We start from the raw sequence: 14,775 nt of genomic DNA on the forward strand, positions 1-14,775 counted from the left end.
ACAGATTCCTGGGCCTTAAACTGCTCCCCTCCCCCAAAGATGCTGACTCAGTACATCTTGGGTAGAACACAGGAATTCTCATGGCACTGGATTGTTTGGTGATTCTGAGCAGACTCTGGTGAGTCTTTGGATCACACTTTAAGAAACACAATTCTTGTTTTTCTGTGACGTGGCCCCGGTCAAGGAAAAAAATAGGCGAATAAAACAATTTACCTCTTCTTTGGTTCCACTGGAAGTAGGCAATTTGGTAATTATCAAAAATTCGTAACAGATATAAATAACAAGGTCAGATAAACCTTCTATGCCCAATAATTTAATTTTAAATTTTTACTGCATGTGGATGAGTTCACCAGAATAGCTAAGAAGCCCATTTCATACCTAAAAAGCAACTGGACAAAAATCATCCTGAGCCATTGGAATAATACCTCACATAGCACCTACTAGCAAGAAAGAGCTACAAAAAGGAAGTAAAAAATCTGTTAACCTTTTATATTCATCAAGAAAAATGAAACACCTTCGTTTTAGATGTATTTGTGGATTTCAGGATTCCTACGATGCCTCCTGTAAGTGATCTCATACCTTTACTACAGTTTCTCAACCTTGGCACTATTGACATTTGGGGCAGGATAATTCTTTGCGGTTGGGGGTCATCTGGTACCATTGTAGGATGTTTAGCAGCATCCCTAGCCTCTGCGAAAAAATGCGGTAGTAGCCCCTCCCCAGTTATGACAACCAAAACTTCTCCATGTTGCCAAACATCCCCTGGCAGGTGAAATCAACCCCAGTGAAGAACTGCTATAAAACTAGTACTCCACAATATCACATAACACTTATCAAGGGCTTACGTGCACATTATTACAATGGGTGGGTCTATAGCTACTGCTGTAAATAGAGCTAACATGTACACATGCCAAGCGCTATGATTTTTAAAAAAGAAAAATAGCGTCTTATGTATCTGATCTTGCTTAACCATCCTTATTAACTCTTTTTTCACAGATAAAAACACTCAGGTTTAGAGAGGTGAAAAGATTTGCCCAAAGGGGTAAGAGCTTCACACCCAGTGACTTACTCCAGAGCTCACGTATTTAACATCCACTCGTGATGAAGTGAAATTGATGATGTCTGTGACCCCTCATAGTTTTCATCCCCAAACAGGCAACACGAACACAGGCATTCACACGAAAATAAACACCAAGCCCAGAGACAGCTGCTCAGCGAAGGACACAAAATTCTGCAAATGAATGACATTACAATAAACCTCATTAATTCTGATTCATTCATTTAGAACATACCATCGTTCAAGAGGGAGCTGGGCTAGCACAGACCTTTCCACCACGTACAAAAGAAGTATCTGGGAAGTGATAGTATACATAAGGTTCCCAAGGGAGTGCATCAGCGCTGGACAAAACACACCAACACCTGCTCCTATACATTCCAGTTACCATCTATGCAAAGACCGACCCTGCTTAGAGGCTAAATGCAAATAGCTCTTCTAGTTAATGACGTAGGTCCTCTATTGAGCCACACTTTGCCTATCTACAGTGATGGTATTCACCCAAAATTAATAAAATTGCATATCTTCTGAAAAATCATTTTCAGATATACTCTAACACTATTTGGGACCTCCCTCTCTGGGCCTAGGGACTGCTGATCACTTTCAACAGCTGTCAACACAACCGTCACAGAAAGCCATCGCAAACGGATCAGGATTGGCCCTCAAGGTGATGTTATTTATGCTTCCTGCCCTGGTACATCGGAATGAACAAAGTTTTGAATTTGTTTTGTACGTAGGCATATCCTTGACATCTTGAAAATTTAAGCATTTACTGTGTCTCAGATATTGTATTAAATGCTGGAGATACAGAGAGGAGGTAAACACCGTTTCTCCCCTAAATGACTTTACAACCTGGAGGGGGATATGGATGCGGGGCCAGATGAGCTCAGTACCTGTGCAGGTAACATGTGTCCTGGGTCTAGCCAAAGCACGGAAGGAATGATTAAAGAGAAAGACTTCCTGAAGAGGGTGGCTCCTGGAAGATGGCCCCAAAAGGACAAGAAGGAAACATCTCAAGACAGTAGACAGGATTCCCCGTGGTGACAGGATGCTGAGAAATTTTCACTTTCTTTTTACTGCTTTTCTGTATTTACCAAAATTTATCAATAAAAATAAATTTCTGATATAACTAGGAAAATACATTAAAGAGTAAATGACCAGTGGGAAAAAAGTGTAGTCTACCATTTCTAGGAATTTTGCTGTGCAGGGAAGCGATGAAATAATGAAGCGGGTAGAGGGCGATGTGGGTCAAGAAAGGGACTTTTTCCTTTTGTTTTTTTGTTGTTTTTTGTTTTGTTTTATTTTGTTTTTTGGTGGGTTTGTTTTGTTTTTTGTTTTTTTTGAGGTCGGGGGGAGAGAGAGAGAATCTTAAGCAGGCTTCCCACCCAGCACGGAGCTCTATCTCACAACCCTGAGATCATGACCTGAATCAAAATTAAGAGTCCGACACTTAACTGACTGAGCCACCCAGACGCCCCTCCTTTTGTCTTCTTTTTAAGCTGAAAGTGACTAAAGCATACTTACAAGCTATAGGAAAGGTGGCAGTTGAAAATACAAGAGAAAGGACAAACAGATGGAACAGATGGAATAAGACCTCTGCCCTAGTCCTGGAAGAAGTAGGAATCTATGGTCTCAAAAGAGCCATTTGGAAAGGTTAACATCAGTTAAGAGAAATGACATCTCTAAAGAAAGAGGTGGGAGTGGGGAGACCTATATATGGTGTGAGACACTGATTGGGACCTTTGTCTGCTCCCTTGAGGTCACCAAAAATAGGAGGTCTACAATGGAAAGGCTCCACATGATAAATAAAGTTACTAAAGTCCGCAGAATCTAGTTCAAAAGAGCCCCTCTTCTCTGCTTGAGAAACATCCATGCCATGGAGTGGAGGATGCTGACCCAGCTGACAGTCTTGCCATGAGAGCTGTCAGACAATTACCACAAATATGGCAAAATACAGCAATTCATGAAGCAAGACTTCCTTTCCCTCTCAGAGTGGATGAAGGTGCTTCCCTCCCCAGTGCCAGGGAAGGGAGTCCCCACAAACATCATTTCTGATACTCACCTGTATATGCAAGAAGGGGACTTAGCATTTTGCTACTTGATTGGAAGTTTACTCAACACCAGGCTTAGATCTCCTATCCTGGTGCTATGGAAGAAAAGGGAAGAGCACAGGGCAAGATGGTGTTGGGGTTCATTCCATCATAAAGGGATCTGGGACCAGCTTGTCAAATCCCAGTTCACAGGCAATAGCTCTAGTTTCCAGAATTGAACAGATGGAATAAACTTGATGGGACTCACTGCAAGCTGTGTCAAAGAATTGAGTGAAGCAGAGAGCTGTGATTGGGGGCCAACACGGGCATCAAAGGAGAGATGTGGCTGAGCTGGACAGGCAACCATAAAATCCAGGGAACCTGCTAGAGGCTGAGTCTCTCTTCCATGAACCTCTTCCGACCTTCACCCATCCACCATGTGCCTATAAACTCATGAGCATGCCTCATATTAGCGGTGATCACCATTCCTTTCCCTTTTCTCCTCCCCAATACCAGAGAAGGAAGAGAAGGAGCAGGGAGGGTGAGAAACAAGAGACCACTCACCAGCTCCACTCTCGCTGGCTGCTGTAACCACAAATCTGGCCTGCACTGGGAAAATGGGGAGAAGGGTTGGAGGTTGACTAGAAGTAAGTTTTAATATCTGAGAATAGACTGTTTTAATATCTGAATATGATCAGAAGTATAGAATCATACTAATTTGAATTTAAAGGCACCTTCCACCCAGTGAGAAAGGTTGGGTCTTACAAAGCCAAGGCAATTGTTAGGTGCAGAGAAAATATTTCATGCTTTACTAATGGCTTAGACTCTTTCAAACTAACTATATACATATATGAATCTATATGTATACATCTATGTGTGTTTTTTAAGGCATTATTTTAATGACCAACAAGGCCGCTGGAAAGATCATTTTTATAGTTTGAATACTGATTGATTCTGTCACTTTGTTTATAGTGTTCTTGGAAAGAGAGAAGATGACAAAGGGAATCAAGTAATATAATTTAACCCTTGTCTGCAAATAGAACCCTCTTTAGAGGCAAGATAGACATTTCTCAAAACCTAACAAGAAAAGGAGACATTTTCCTTTATTTTATTTGTAGGATGACCAAAAGGCACTTGGATATCTGCCCAGAGGTCTGGCCTGCTCTCTGAAGCTGGAATCTCTTTGATCTTAGATAGTGGAGCCCTGACTGCTCAGCCTCCCAGTGCTGGCCTATCAGTAAGCCCTTCACTGGGACCTCAGAACATGGCCTCCTTGTTCTGGACTATTCCCCCCTTGGACCAGTCTCCTGTTTGGGGGCTCTTTCCTTTGTCTTGTCCTCTATCCTTCTCCCAAGTTTATCCTCCTAGAACAAAAGCATACTGAAACCATTTTCCTGTTAGAAATCCTCAGAGACTTTCCATTGCCCGCAAGGCTGTTTGCAACACGGGATCAGCCTGACCTACCAAACGCAGCCCTGCCTTGTTTCCCGCCTCACCCAGCACTCACCACTTACCCTAATGTCCAGCTGGCAGCCACATCGAACTTCTGCTTTTTCCCAAACACAATATTTTTATGTCTTTGTGTCTTCTTACACACTCTCCAACTCCAGTCTCGGCCTGGTAAAACCTACCCTCCTGAACCCTGTCAGAATACCATCCCCACTGAGGGACCTTCCCTTTCTCCCTGACACCAAGCCAATCATGGCCTTACCTGTAGTCTTCGACTGTGTTGTACTTGGTAGATGATGTATGTGGTGGCTGGAGTGCAGTCTCTGATTCATAGCACCTGCTTTCCCTCTGGTAATGAATGTAGTTGCAAATTAAGATAAGGACTACGGCAGAAAGGAACATGGTATCAGGGAACCAAACCTAGATAGGGGAGATCTGATACACGGGTGGGAGATAACCAGCAGCCTGAGGTGCAGGAGTAGGAGCCACATGTGTTGTGGCTCTGTGGCAAAAGCATGTATTTCCTGGGTACAGGGAGGCTCCTGGTCAGAGTGGTGAGTAAGGCAGAAGACAGTGGGTGATGGTGTTGCAAAGGCAGGCAAGGCTCAACCCTGCAGAGCCCTGTGGACCACGCTTTCATCTTTATCTGGAGAACAGCGAAGAGGCATTGAAGAGTTTTATGATGGGGGAATGGTATGATTCGATTTGCATTTTTAAAAATTTCTAGCGTCAATGTGAAGAGTAGACTGGATTGAGGCCAGGATATGGGGAGGCCTATTAGGAGGCTATTCTGGACAGGAAACAAATAATAGAAGCTTGAATAGGGGAGTGAATAAGGGAGTGACGCAGCAGATGGGGAGAATTTGGGTGGATTCAAATTTAAATTCTTTCCAGAACTCCTAAGAACCAGATTAAGTACTCACATTAAATACTCAGGTAGCATTAAAAAAAAAAAAAAAAAAAAAAAAGGCATCCCCTTAAAGTTATGATTGCTCTATGGAGCTTATCATAAAATAAAGTCATTAAAAATGGATTTGGTTAAATTTTACTATTGAGGAGAAAGCAAAGGATGAAATTATACATGTATAATATAGTAGAAATAATAAAACTATCTCTTTTAAGCTAGCTAGTTAAAAGAGCATTTGTTACTGTAGAACACTCCAAGGAGGCCCTGAAACACAAAAATAAAAATTACAAAATTTTAAGAGCAGATAATTGTCTTATTTTATAGCAGTTTTTGAGATATGCTTCACATACCACACAATCCATCCATTTAATTTACAAAAATTTTGTGCATTTCAATGGTTTTCAGTATTTTCACTGAGTTGCGTATCTCATCACCAGTATCTAGTATTAGAACACTTTCATACTCCGAAAAGAAACCCCATACTCATGAGTAGTCACTGTCCATTTCTTCCCAACCTCAGCCCTAAACAGACACTAATCTTTACTACCCATTGTGGACATTTCATATAAGTAGAATCATACACTATGTGGTCCCTTGTGAGTAGCTTCTTTCTCTTAGCGTAATGTTTTCAAAGTCTAATGATGTTGCAACATGAATTCATCCTTCATTCCTTTATAATACCAGACAATATTCCATTGCATAGATAAACTACGTTTTGTTTATCCATCCATCCATCGACGGATATTTAGGTTATTTGCACTTTTTGGCCATTATGAATAATGCTTCTATGAATATCCATGAACAAATTGAGTCAATATATATTTTCAATTCTCTTGGGTATATACCTAGGAGTGGAATTGCTGGGTCATATGTAATCCTGTATTTAATCATTTGAAGAACTGCCCAACTGTTCCCCAAAGCAGCTGCCCCGATTTACATTTTCTTCAGAAATGTATAAATATAAAGTGACCTCTCCACATCCTCATCAACTCCTGTTATTATCTGTCCTTTCGGTTCCAGCCATGCTCATGAGTGTGGAGTGGTATCTCGTGTGGTTCTGATTTGTGTTTCTCCAGTGACTAAGTGTGTTGCGTATCTTTTCATGCACTAACAAGCCATTTGTACATCTTCTTTGGAAAAATATTTATTCTTCCATTTGGAGAAATGTCTATTTCCTTTCCCTATTTTAAATTTTGATTATTTGTCTTTCTATTGTTGAGATAAAGACTTATTTATGTATTCTAGATACAAGCCCCTTACCAATTATATGTTTACCAACATTTTCTCCCATTCTCTGGTTGTCTTTTCACTTTCTTGATGGTGTGCTCTGAAATACACATTTTTTAAAAATTTGCATCATATCTGATTTATCTCTTTTTCTTTGGTTGCTTTGCCTTATTATCTTTCAGAAAATAATGATTTTTATGAAACTAGGGGATCATTCAACTGAGCTGTATTTAAGATTCTTTTATATCTTTCCCCTGCCTACAAGAACAGAATCTAAGTACCATTTTCCTCAAGAGTTCAGTCATTTTCCCTAACACTCGGATTGCCTCTTCAAAGCTAAAAGACTATAAGTAATGCCAGCCAACTCTATCTTTAGCAAAAGCAATTAAGCAGCATGTTTCGGGCTTATCAGTTCTATGTCATTTTATTAGCTAAAGCAATTAGAAGAACTTATCATTTTTAAAAATCACATAATTATTGACTATCGCAACCCTTGTTACTGAGAAAGGTGATGACTTGTACACTGCTCAGAGGTAAAATGGAAATAAAGAGTGAAAAAGAAAGCCTGAAAGATAAAGGTGAAAGGAGGAAAGAAACATAAATTATAATTAGAGTGAAACGCTGTGGAACCTTAATGCAGTTTTTAAGACCCTTTAAGTCAAATTAATGAAAATGAAAGAGGCTCAGTATTTGCATGGGCAGAATTTTGATTTAGAAAGTTAAATTATTTCTGTTAATGAAACCTCCCACCTATTCGTTTTCACTTAAAAGCTTTTCCAGGGCCAAGTAAAATGTTTTCAAGATCTTACCTATAAAATAATGAATAAATAGCACAGGATGTAGACATGAATCTAAAATAGCATGCAACAAATCTTAATTTAAATCATCTCAAAACCCATATGTTCCTCAAGGGCTAGCTCCTCAATTATTCACCCACTGAGAAGGTGCTTAAAGATCAAAACTCTTTCATCGAATTAACGTTTGTTACAAAGTGTTCTGAATAAACTCAGAAGTCGCATGGACTTCCAAAAGTTCATTGTGGATATTTCTTCTCAGTTTTACATTTAATAGCATAGGTCATTCTGTACGTGTGCTTTTCCCTCTCAAGTTTTCACTGAATGTCACTGAGAGAACTCTTTTTAATTATCCGTCTTGTTTTACTGAGAAATAAAGTTTCACCAGCAGGACTAACCTATTTGGTTTGATCTGCGTAACATTAATGAACTTATGCTCTGGGACCAACCTATCACTTTTCAGCTCGAAACCTGCCATCCTGCCTCTGTTTGCTCTCAGGCATGGCCTTCTCTCTCCATTTGTCTTCCAGCGGGAGACAGGGATCTCACCACACGGTGAGGCTTGTTCTGCAGCCACATGAACCACACGCATTCCAGATAACCTCTTCTCTTTCTTCTTGCCCTTCCATTCTCTGTGCCTGCTCACATTCAGATCAGTTAATCCCCCATCCTCGCATACATTCCTGCCTGAGACTCAAGCCCATGAACTCCAGATGGTCTTCTTCTGCCCTCTTCCAGCTGGGCCCTGTCTGCCTCAGGCAGGGAGTCCACGGAGTGAAAGGACTGTGCCTACCCAGAGTCTGGGACCACCACCCCCAAGCCCTGCTCTAGTATCCTGGAGTTTGTTGCTCAAATGCTGCCGCAAGTCCACTTTCAGGACCTGTACAAGGCTTTTTTCCTGGGTCCATCCTTCTGTTGGCAGACCTTTAGGCCTAAGGGCCATCCAGGGGATAACTGTTTGCAAAAAGGACACAGACAGCTTGAATATATGGGCAAAAGTGTCCAAACATGGCTTATTGAATATCTTCAATGGGTGGAAAGAGAAGAGTGTGGGCCTTCAGCGTGGATGGCCAGCCAAGGACAACTCCTCCCATGCCACTGCATTTCAGTAATTTTGGAATTCTAGGTAGTCTTAGAATCCAAAATTGTGCTTCCCTAGGTTATTACAAAAGATTATCTATCAAGGTAGGAGAACAGAACAGACTTTATTTAATATAGTAACTTGATTTCTAAATATGGTATATAGGTGTCCATTCCTACTTCCTCCCTAGACCCTGGTAATGTGAGCAGTGGGCCTGGTAGGTTTAGAGCTCAAGTTCAGTTGATTCATTCGAACTCTTTATTATGTCCCTATGTTGTGCTAGGCACATTTTTAGGCCCTGGGGGTTAGCAGCACCCCAGACAGATGAGGTCCTGCTTTCAAGGAGCTTATGTTCCCACAAAAGAAGACAAGTAACATCTAGATAAACCAGTGTATGCATTCATTTACTCACTCAACAATTATCAATTACCAAATTCTGTTCACAGCACTAGGGTCTGTGAGCAAAATAGACAAGCATCCCTGGCCTCATGGAGTCTATGTTACAATTTCAAATATGAATAAAAGTAAACAAAGAAATTAAAAAGGGTAAATTCCTAGAGAATAACACTTGAGAGACATTGGCCCCATAGATAAGGCTGTCAGGAAGGCATCTCTGGTGGGATCTGTAGGCTGAGAAGAAGTGAGGAGTGCAAAAAGCCAAGAAGAGAGCCTCTTATGGAAGGCAAAGCAGGTGCAAAGGCTAGGAAGTGAGAATCTGGGGTGTTCAAGGAACAGAGGAAAATACCCGTGGCTGGAGCTTCAAAAAGCAGATAGTGAGTGTTGCTATACAGTCAAGAAGGAGGCAACTGAGGGTGTTTTTATTCATCATGCATTAGAGCTAAGTCCCTGCTCCCTGTGTTTTCTGAAGGTGTCGGGAATGGTGCAAGGGAAGATTGAATAGGAAAACAGCAGCTATGAAAGGAGGGCTCCCCCATAGTCTGGCCTGTTCCTGCAGGCTGTGCACTCAGGCTTGGGAGTCCTCAGCAGCAAAGTGAAAGGAGTGTCAAGTCCACAGCAGACCCCCAAGGGTCTGTCACTGCCAGTGGATAAGCTAGAGCAGCGCTCACTATACGTCTCCATCCAGCAAGTCTCTGGATGAGCCTGGACGTGGTCCACCATGTGTAACTACTGACTGACATACTTCAGGTTAAGGAACACCGGCTCCTGGAAGAAACTAACCCACAGGCTTGTCTGCGCGCCAGACACTGACTCAATGCTTCCTACAACTTCCCTCACTCAAATGAAGTCTCACAAATCAACCACGGAGGGATCATTATCTCGCTTTAATAGGAGAGACCGGGGCTCAAAAAGGAGCAGCAAATTATTCCAAATCACATGTTGATAAATAGTGGGTCTCTTTGCAGGACCTGATGCCACCTGCCTCAGCGAACAGAACACGGTCATTGGCCTGCTTTGCACCAAGAAGTAAGTGCTCAGCTCTTGAGCAAGGCACACCTGGAATCTCAGTTTAGCTACTGTGCCACTGTGTGAGCTTGAATGAGTTCCTTCACTCCTCTGAGTCTCAATTTTCTTCTCTATAAAGTGAAGATAATTGCATGTGTGGTAATTGCAACTAAGAAGGGTTGTGTGGAGATAATGTACGTGTGATATTGTAATTTATGATAAGAAATATATATTTGGTCTTCATCCCCATTCTAAAGAGCTTCTACAACCCTTGGAATTTCCTAAGTTGTGAAAAGGAGAAAGCGACTTTGGAATGGCCCGCTAGGTTACCTAACGATGGGGGCTGGTTGCCAGGAAGCCAACCATGTGACTAGACCTTCAGGGAGGGGAGAGGGGCTGGAGGTTGAATCAATGCCAGTGGTCAGTGATTTAATCAATCATGTCTGTGTAATGAACCCAAAGGACTGGACTCAGAGAGCTTCCAGGTTGGTGAACACTTGGAGATTTGGGAAGAGTGGTGCTCCTGGAGAAGGCATGGAAGCTCTAAGCCCTCCTCATACGTTGCCCTAGATGTCTCTTCCATCTGGCTGCTTCTGAATTATATATCTTTTTCTAATCAACCAGTAATCTAATAAGCAAAATGTTTCTCTGAGTTCTGTGATCTGCTCTAGCAAATGAACCCAAAGAGAGAGTCTTTGGAACCTCCAGTATATGGCCAGAAGCACCAGTGATAATATAGGCATGCCACTGCTGTCTGAAATGGGGGAGGGGGCAGTTTATATTATATACCCATTATATATGGGTATATAATATATATATATAATGTATACCTTAATGCAGTAGCTAATCCTGAAACTAAAGTTTCATGTTTTATTACTTACCCTTCCTAAGGGCCATATATTCTGACAGTGTCTATTCTATTAAAAAAAAAAAAGCATTGGTTGCAATCTACTCAGTTGATTTTATGACCCATTAATAAGCCAAAACTTGCAGTTTATAAAACACTGTTGAAAAGTCTAAAACATAGATCCATATCCATTAGTATAAGACAAAGTAGGGTCAGGTCACATATATTCCCTTCTCCCAACAAACATGTGCACATATGCACTCAGAAACTACTCATTTTCTTTAGAGTACATAATATTAATCCAAGATAATTGGTCACTTCCTTGATTATTCTCATGGTACTCAAGAGAGAACAGAGTTGCTCTTCAGATGAGCTATTTGCATCTAATTCCCAATATGTCATTTTATTTTAGGAACACAAAAACCACAAAACATGTGCCTTCTGAAAAGTATGCATATTTACATTTATTTCTGGTTTAGAAGTATTCAACAAGAAGATTTTTCTCCTGAGATTTTGGATGGGTTCATTTCTTAATAGAAAATGCAAACATGAATATTCTCATTTTTAAAACATTGAAAGTTTAGCTTTATTATGAAAAAAGGATGAGGATAAGAAAAAGTGGAAGAGGGGGAAAGAAGAAAAAAGAATAGAATCAGAGAAGGAAAAATGCAGATTTAAGACATATTTTGTTGCAGGGCGCCTGCGTGGCTCAATCGGTTAAGCGTCTGCCTTCGGCACAGGTCATGATCCCAGGGTCCTGGGATCAAGCTCTGCATCTGGCTCCTTGCTCAGCGGGAAGCCTGCTTCTCCCTCTCCTTCTGCTGCTCCCCCTCCTGCTTGTGCTCTCTCAGTCTAGCTCTCTCTTAAATAAGTAAATAAAATCTTTAAAAAAGGGGCACCTATGTGGCTCAGTCCTTAAGCATCTGCCTGCGGCTCAGGTCATGTTCCCAGGGTCCTGGGATCAAGCCCTGCATCAGGCTCCCTGCTGCACGGGAAGCCTGCTTCTCCCTCTACTGCTGCCCCTGCTTGTGTTCCCTCTCTGGCTCTCTCTCTCTCTCTCTCTGTCAAATAAATTAAAAAAAAAAAAAACTTAAAAAAAGACATACTTTGTTGCTTGTAAATCTCTATCAATATATTATTGTAATTAACATTAATTAAATATCCTAAATTTATAGTATAATGCCAGCCAAAATATAGCTCACTAAAGGCAATGTTGTTTTTCACTTATGAATAGAATTTATGACATATTTACACCCTTGTTATATAAATTCTTTTTCTTTCTCAAGAAAATTTTAGAATAAATTATGCTTAGGAGTTTTGTTTTGTTTTTCTAATTAGTAAACTTTATTTTATAGCAGTTTTAAGTTCACAGCAAAATTGAGGGGAAAGTACAGAGTTCCCACATATCCCCTAACCCCACACATGCACAGTCTCCCCACTAGCAACATCCCATACCACAGTGGTACATCTGTTATACTCTATGAACCTACAATGACACGCCACTATCACCCAAAGTCCATAGTTTACATTATCAGTGTTCACTCCTGATGTTGTACATTCTAGGGTTTGGATAAATATATAATGACAGGTATCCACCATTATATTATCATACAGAGTAGTTTCATTGATCCTCTGTGCTCTACCTATTCATTCTTTCTCTCTAACCCCTGGTACCAATGATCTTTTTACTGTCTCCATAGATCTTCTTACTCTCTCCATAGCTTTACCTTTTCCAAAACATCATTTAGTTGGAATCATATAGTATAGAACCTTTTTAGATGGGATTCTTTCACTTAGTAATATGCATTTAAGTTTCTTCCATATTTTTTTATGACTTGATAGCTCATTTCTTTTTAGCACTGAGCAATTTTCCATTGTCTAGGCATATCACAGTTTATTTACCAATTCACCCACTGAAAGACATCTTGGTTGCCTCCAAATTTTGACAATGGTGAATAAAGCTGTTATAAACATCCATGTGCAGGTTCTGTGTAGACGTCAATTTCTTATACCTTTGGGTAAATACCGAAGAGGAAAATTGCTAGATTACATGGTAAGAATATGTTTGGTTTTGTAAGAAACTGCCAAACTGTCTTCCAATGTGGCTGTACCATTTTGCATTCCTACCAGCAATGAATGAGGGTTCCTGTTGCTCGGCATCCTCGTCAGTATTTGGTATTGTCAGTGTTTTGGATTTGGGCCATTCTAATAGATATGGAGTAGTAGTAGCTCATTTTAATTTGCAATTCCTTGATGACATGTGATGTTGAACATCTTTTCACACATTTGTTTGTCATCCATATATCGTTTTTGGTGAGAAATGCCTATCTTTTGTCATTTTTTTAATCAGGTTGTTTATTTTCTTATTGTTGAGTTCTAAGAGATCTTTGTATATTTTGGATAGTAGTCCTTTATCAAATGTGTCTTTTGCAAATATTATCTCCCAGTTTATGGCCATCTTTTCATTCTCTTGATGCTTGTAGATTTTAGTATTCCCAAACATGTTAAGTTAAGCAGCTTACTAATGAAAAGAGAAATATTTATATAATTTTCAGTTTGAATTGTCAGGTAAATTAATTTCTGCTGTTTTATTTGTATTAATATAGATTATGGAGCCCTTGATAAAATCACGTTCCTTTCAGAAATAAAGGCTAAGACCCAAAAATACATTTTTGTCTTCTCCAGTTTGTTTTTTAATAGACCTGTAGTTTTCCATAGCAAGTAAAATTTCATCACTCACAAACTGTTTGCCTTTTTAGGGGGAGGCATATGAAACCAAAATGTGTTTCTAATAAAATAAAAAAGAGATACTATAGGCAAAAAAAAAAAAAAAAAAGTGGACAAACAGATCAATGGAACAGAATAGGGAGGCCAGAAATAGGCACACATAAATACAGTCAACTGATCTTTGACTAAGAAGTGAAAGCAATATAATGGGTCAAAGGTAGTCTCTTCAGCAAGTGGTGCTGGAACAACATGGAATGAAATGAATCTAGACACAGACCGTTCACAAAAATTAACCCAAAATGGATCACAAACTCAAATGTAAAATGCAAAACTATATAATTACCAGAAGATAATGTTGATAATATTGGGTAGGACAATAACTTTCTAGATACCACACCAAAGTTTGGCCCATGAAAGAAGTAACTGATAAGCTGGACTTCATTAAATTTAGAAACTGCTCTGTAAAAAAAACCATGTCAAGAGAAGGAGAAGACAAGCCACAGACTGAGAGAAAGTATTTTTAAAAAACATGTCTGATAAAGGACTGTTATCCAAAATATCCAAAGAACTCTTAAAATTCAACAATAAGAAAACAGAAAACTCAATTTGAAAATGGGCAAAAGACTTTAACAGACACTTCACCGAAGATACACAGATGACGAACAAATGTATGGAAAGATGCTCCACACCATATATCATCAGGGAAATGCAAATGAAAACAATTATGAGATACCACTCCACACTTATTAAAATGGTCAAAATCCAAAACACTGACAACACCAAATACTGATGAGGATGTGGATCAACAGGAACTTTCATTCATTGCTGGTAGGAATGCAAAATGGTATAGTCACTTTGGAAGACAGTTTGGCAGTTTCTTATAAAGCTAAATATACTCTTACCATACAATCCAGCAATTGTGCTCCTTGTTATTTACCCAAAAGAGTTGGAAACTCCTGTTTACACTAAAACCTGCACACAGATGTTTACAACAGCTTTATTCATAATTGTCAAAATTTGGAAGCAAACAAGATGCCTTTCAGTAGGTGAATAGATAAACTGTGGTACGTCCGGGCATTGGAATATTATTCAATGCTAAAAACAAATGAGCTATCAAGGCATAAAAAGTCATGGAGTTATCTTAGGTTCATATTACCAAGTGAAAGAAGCCAATCTGAAAAGGCTACATACTGTATGACTCAAACCACGTGACACTCTGGAAAAGGCAAAACTGCTTGCTAGGGCATAGGGGGGA

The sequence above is a fragment of the Halichoerus grypus genome, chromosome 4, assembly GCF_964656455.1.
Source record: "Halichoerus grypus chromosome 4, mHalGry1.hap1.1, whole genome shotgun sequence".
Lineage (NCBI taxonomy): Eukaryota > Metazoa > Chordata > Mammalia > Carnivora > Phocidae > Halichoerus > Halichoerus grypus.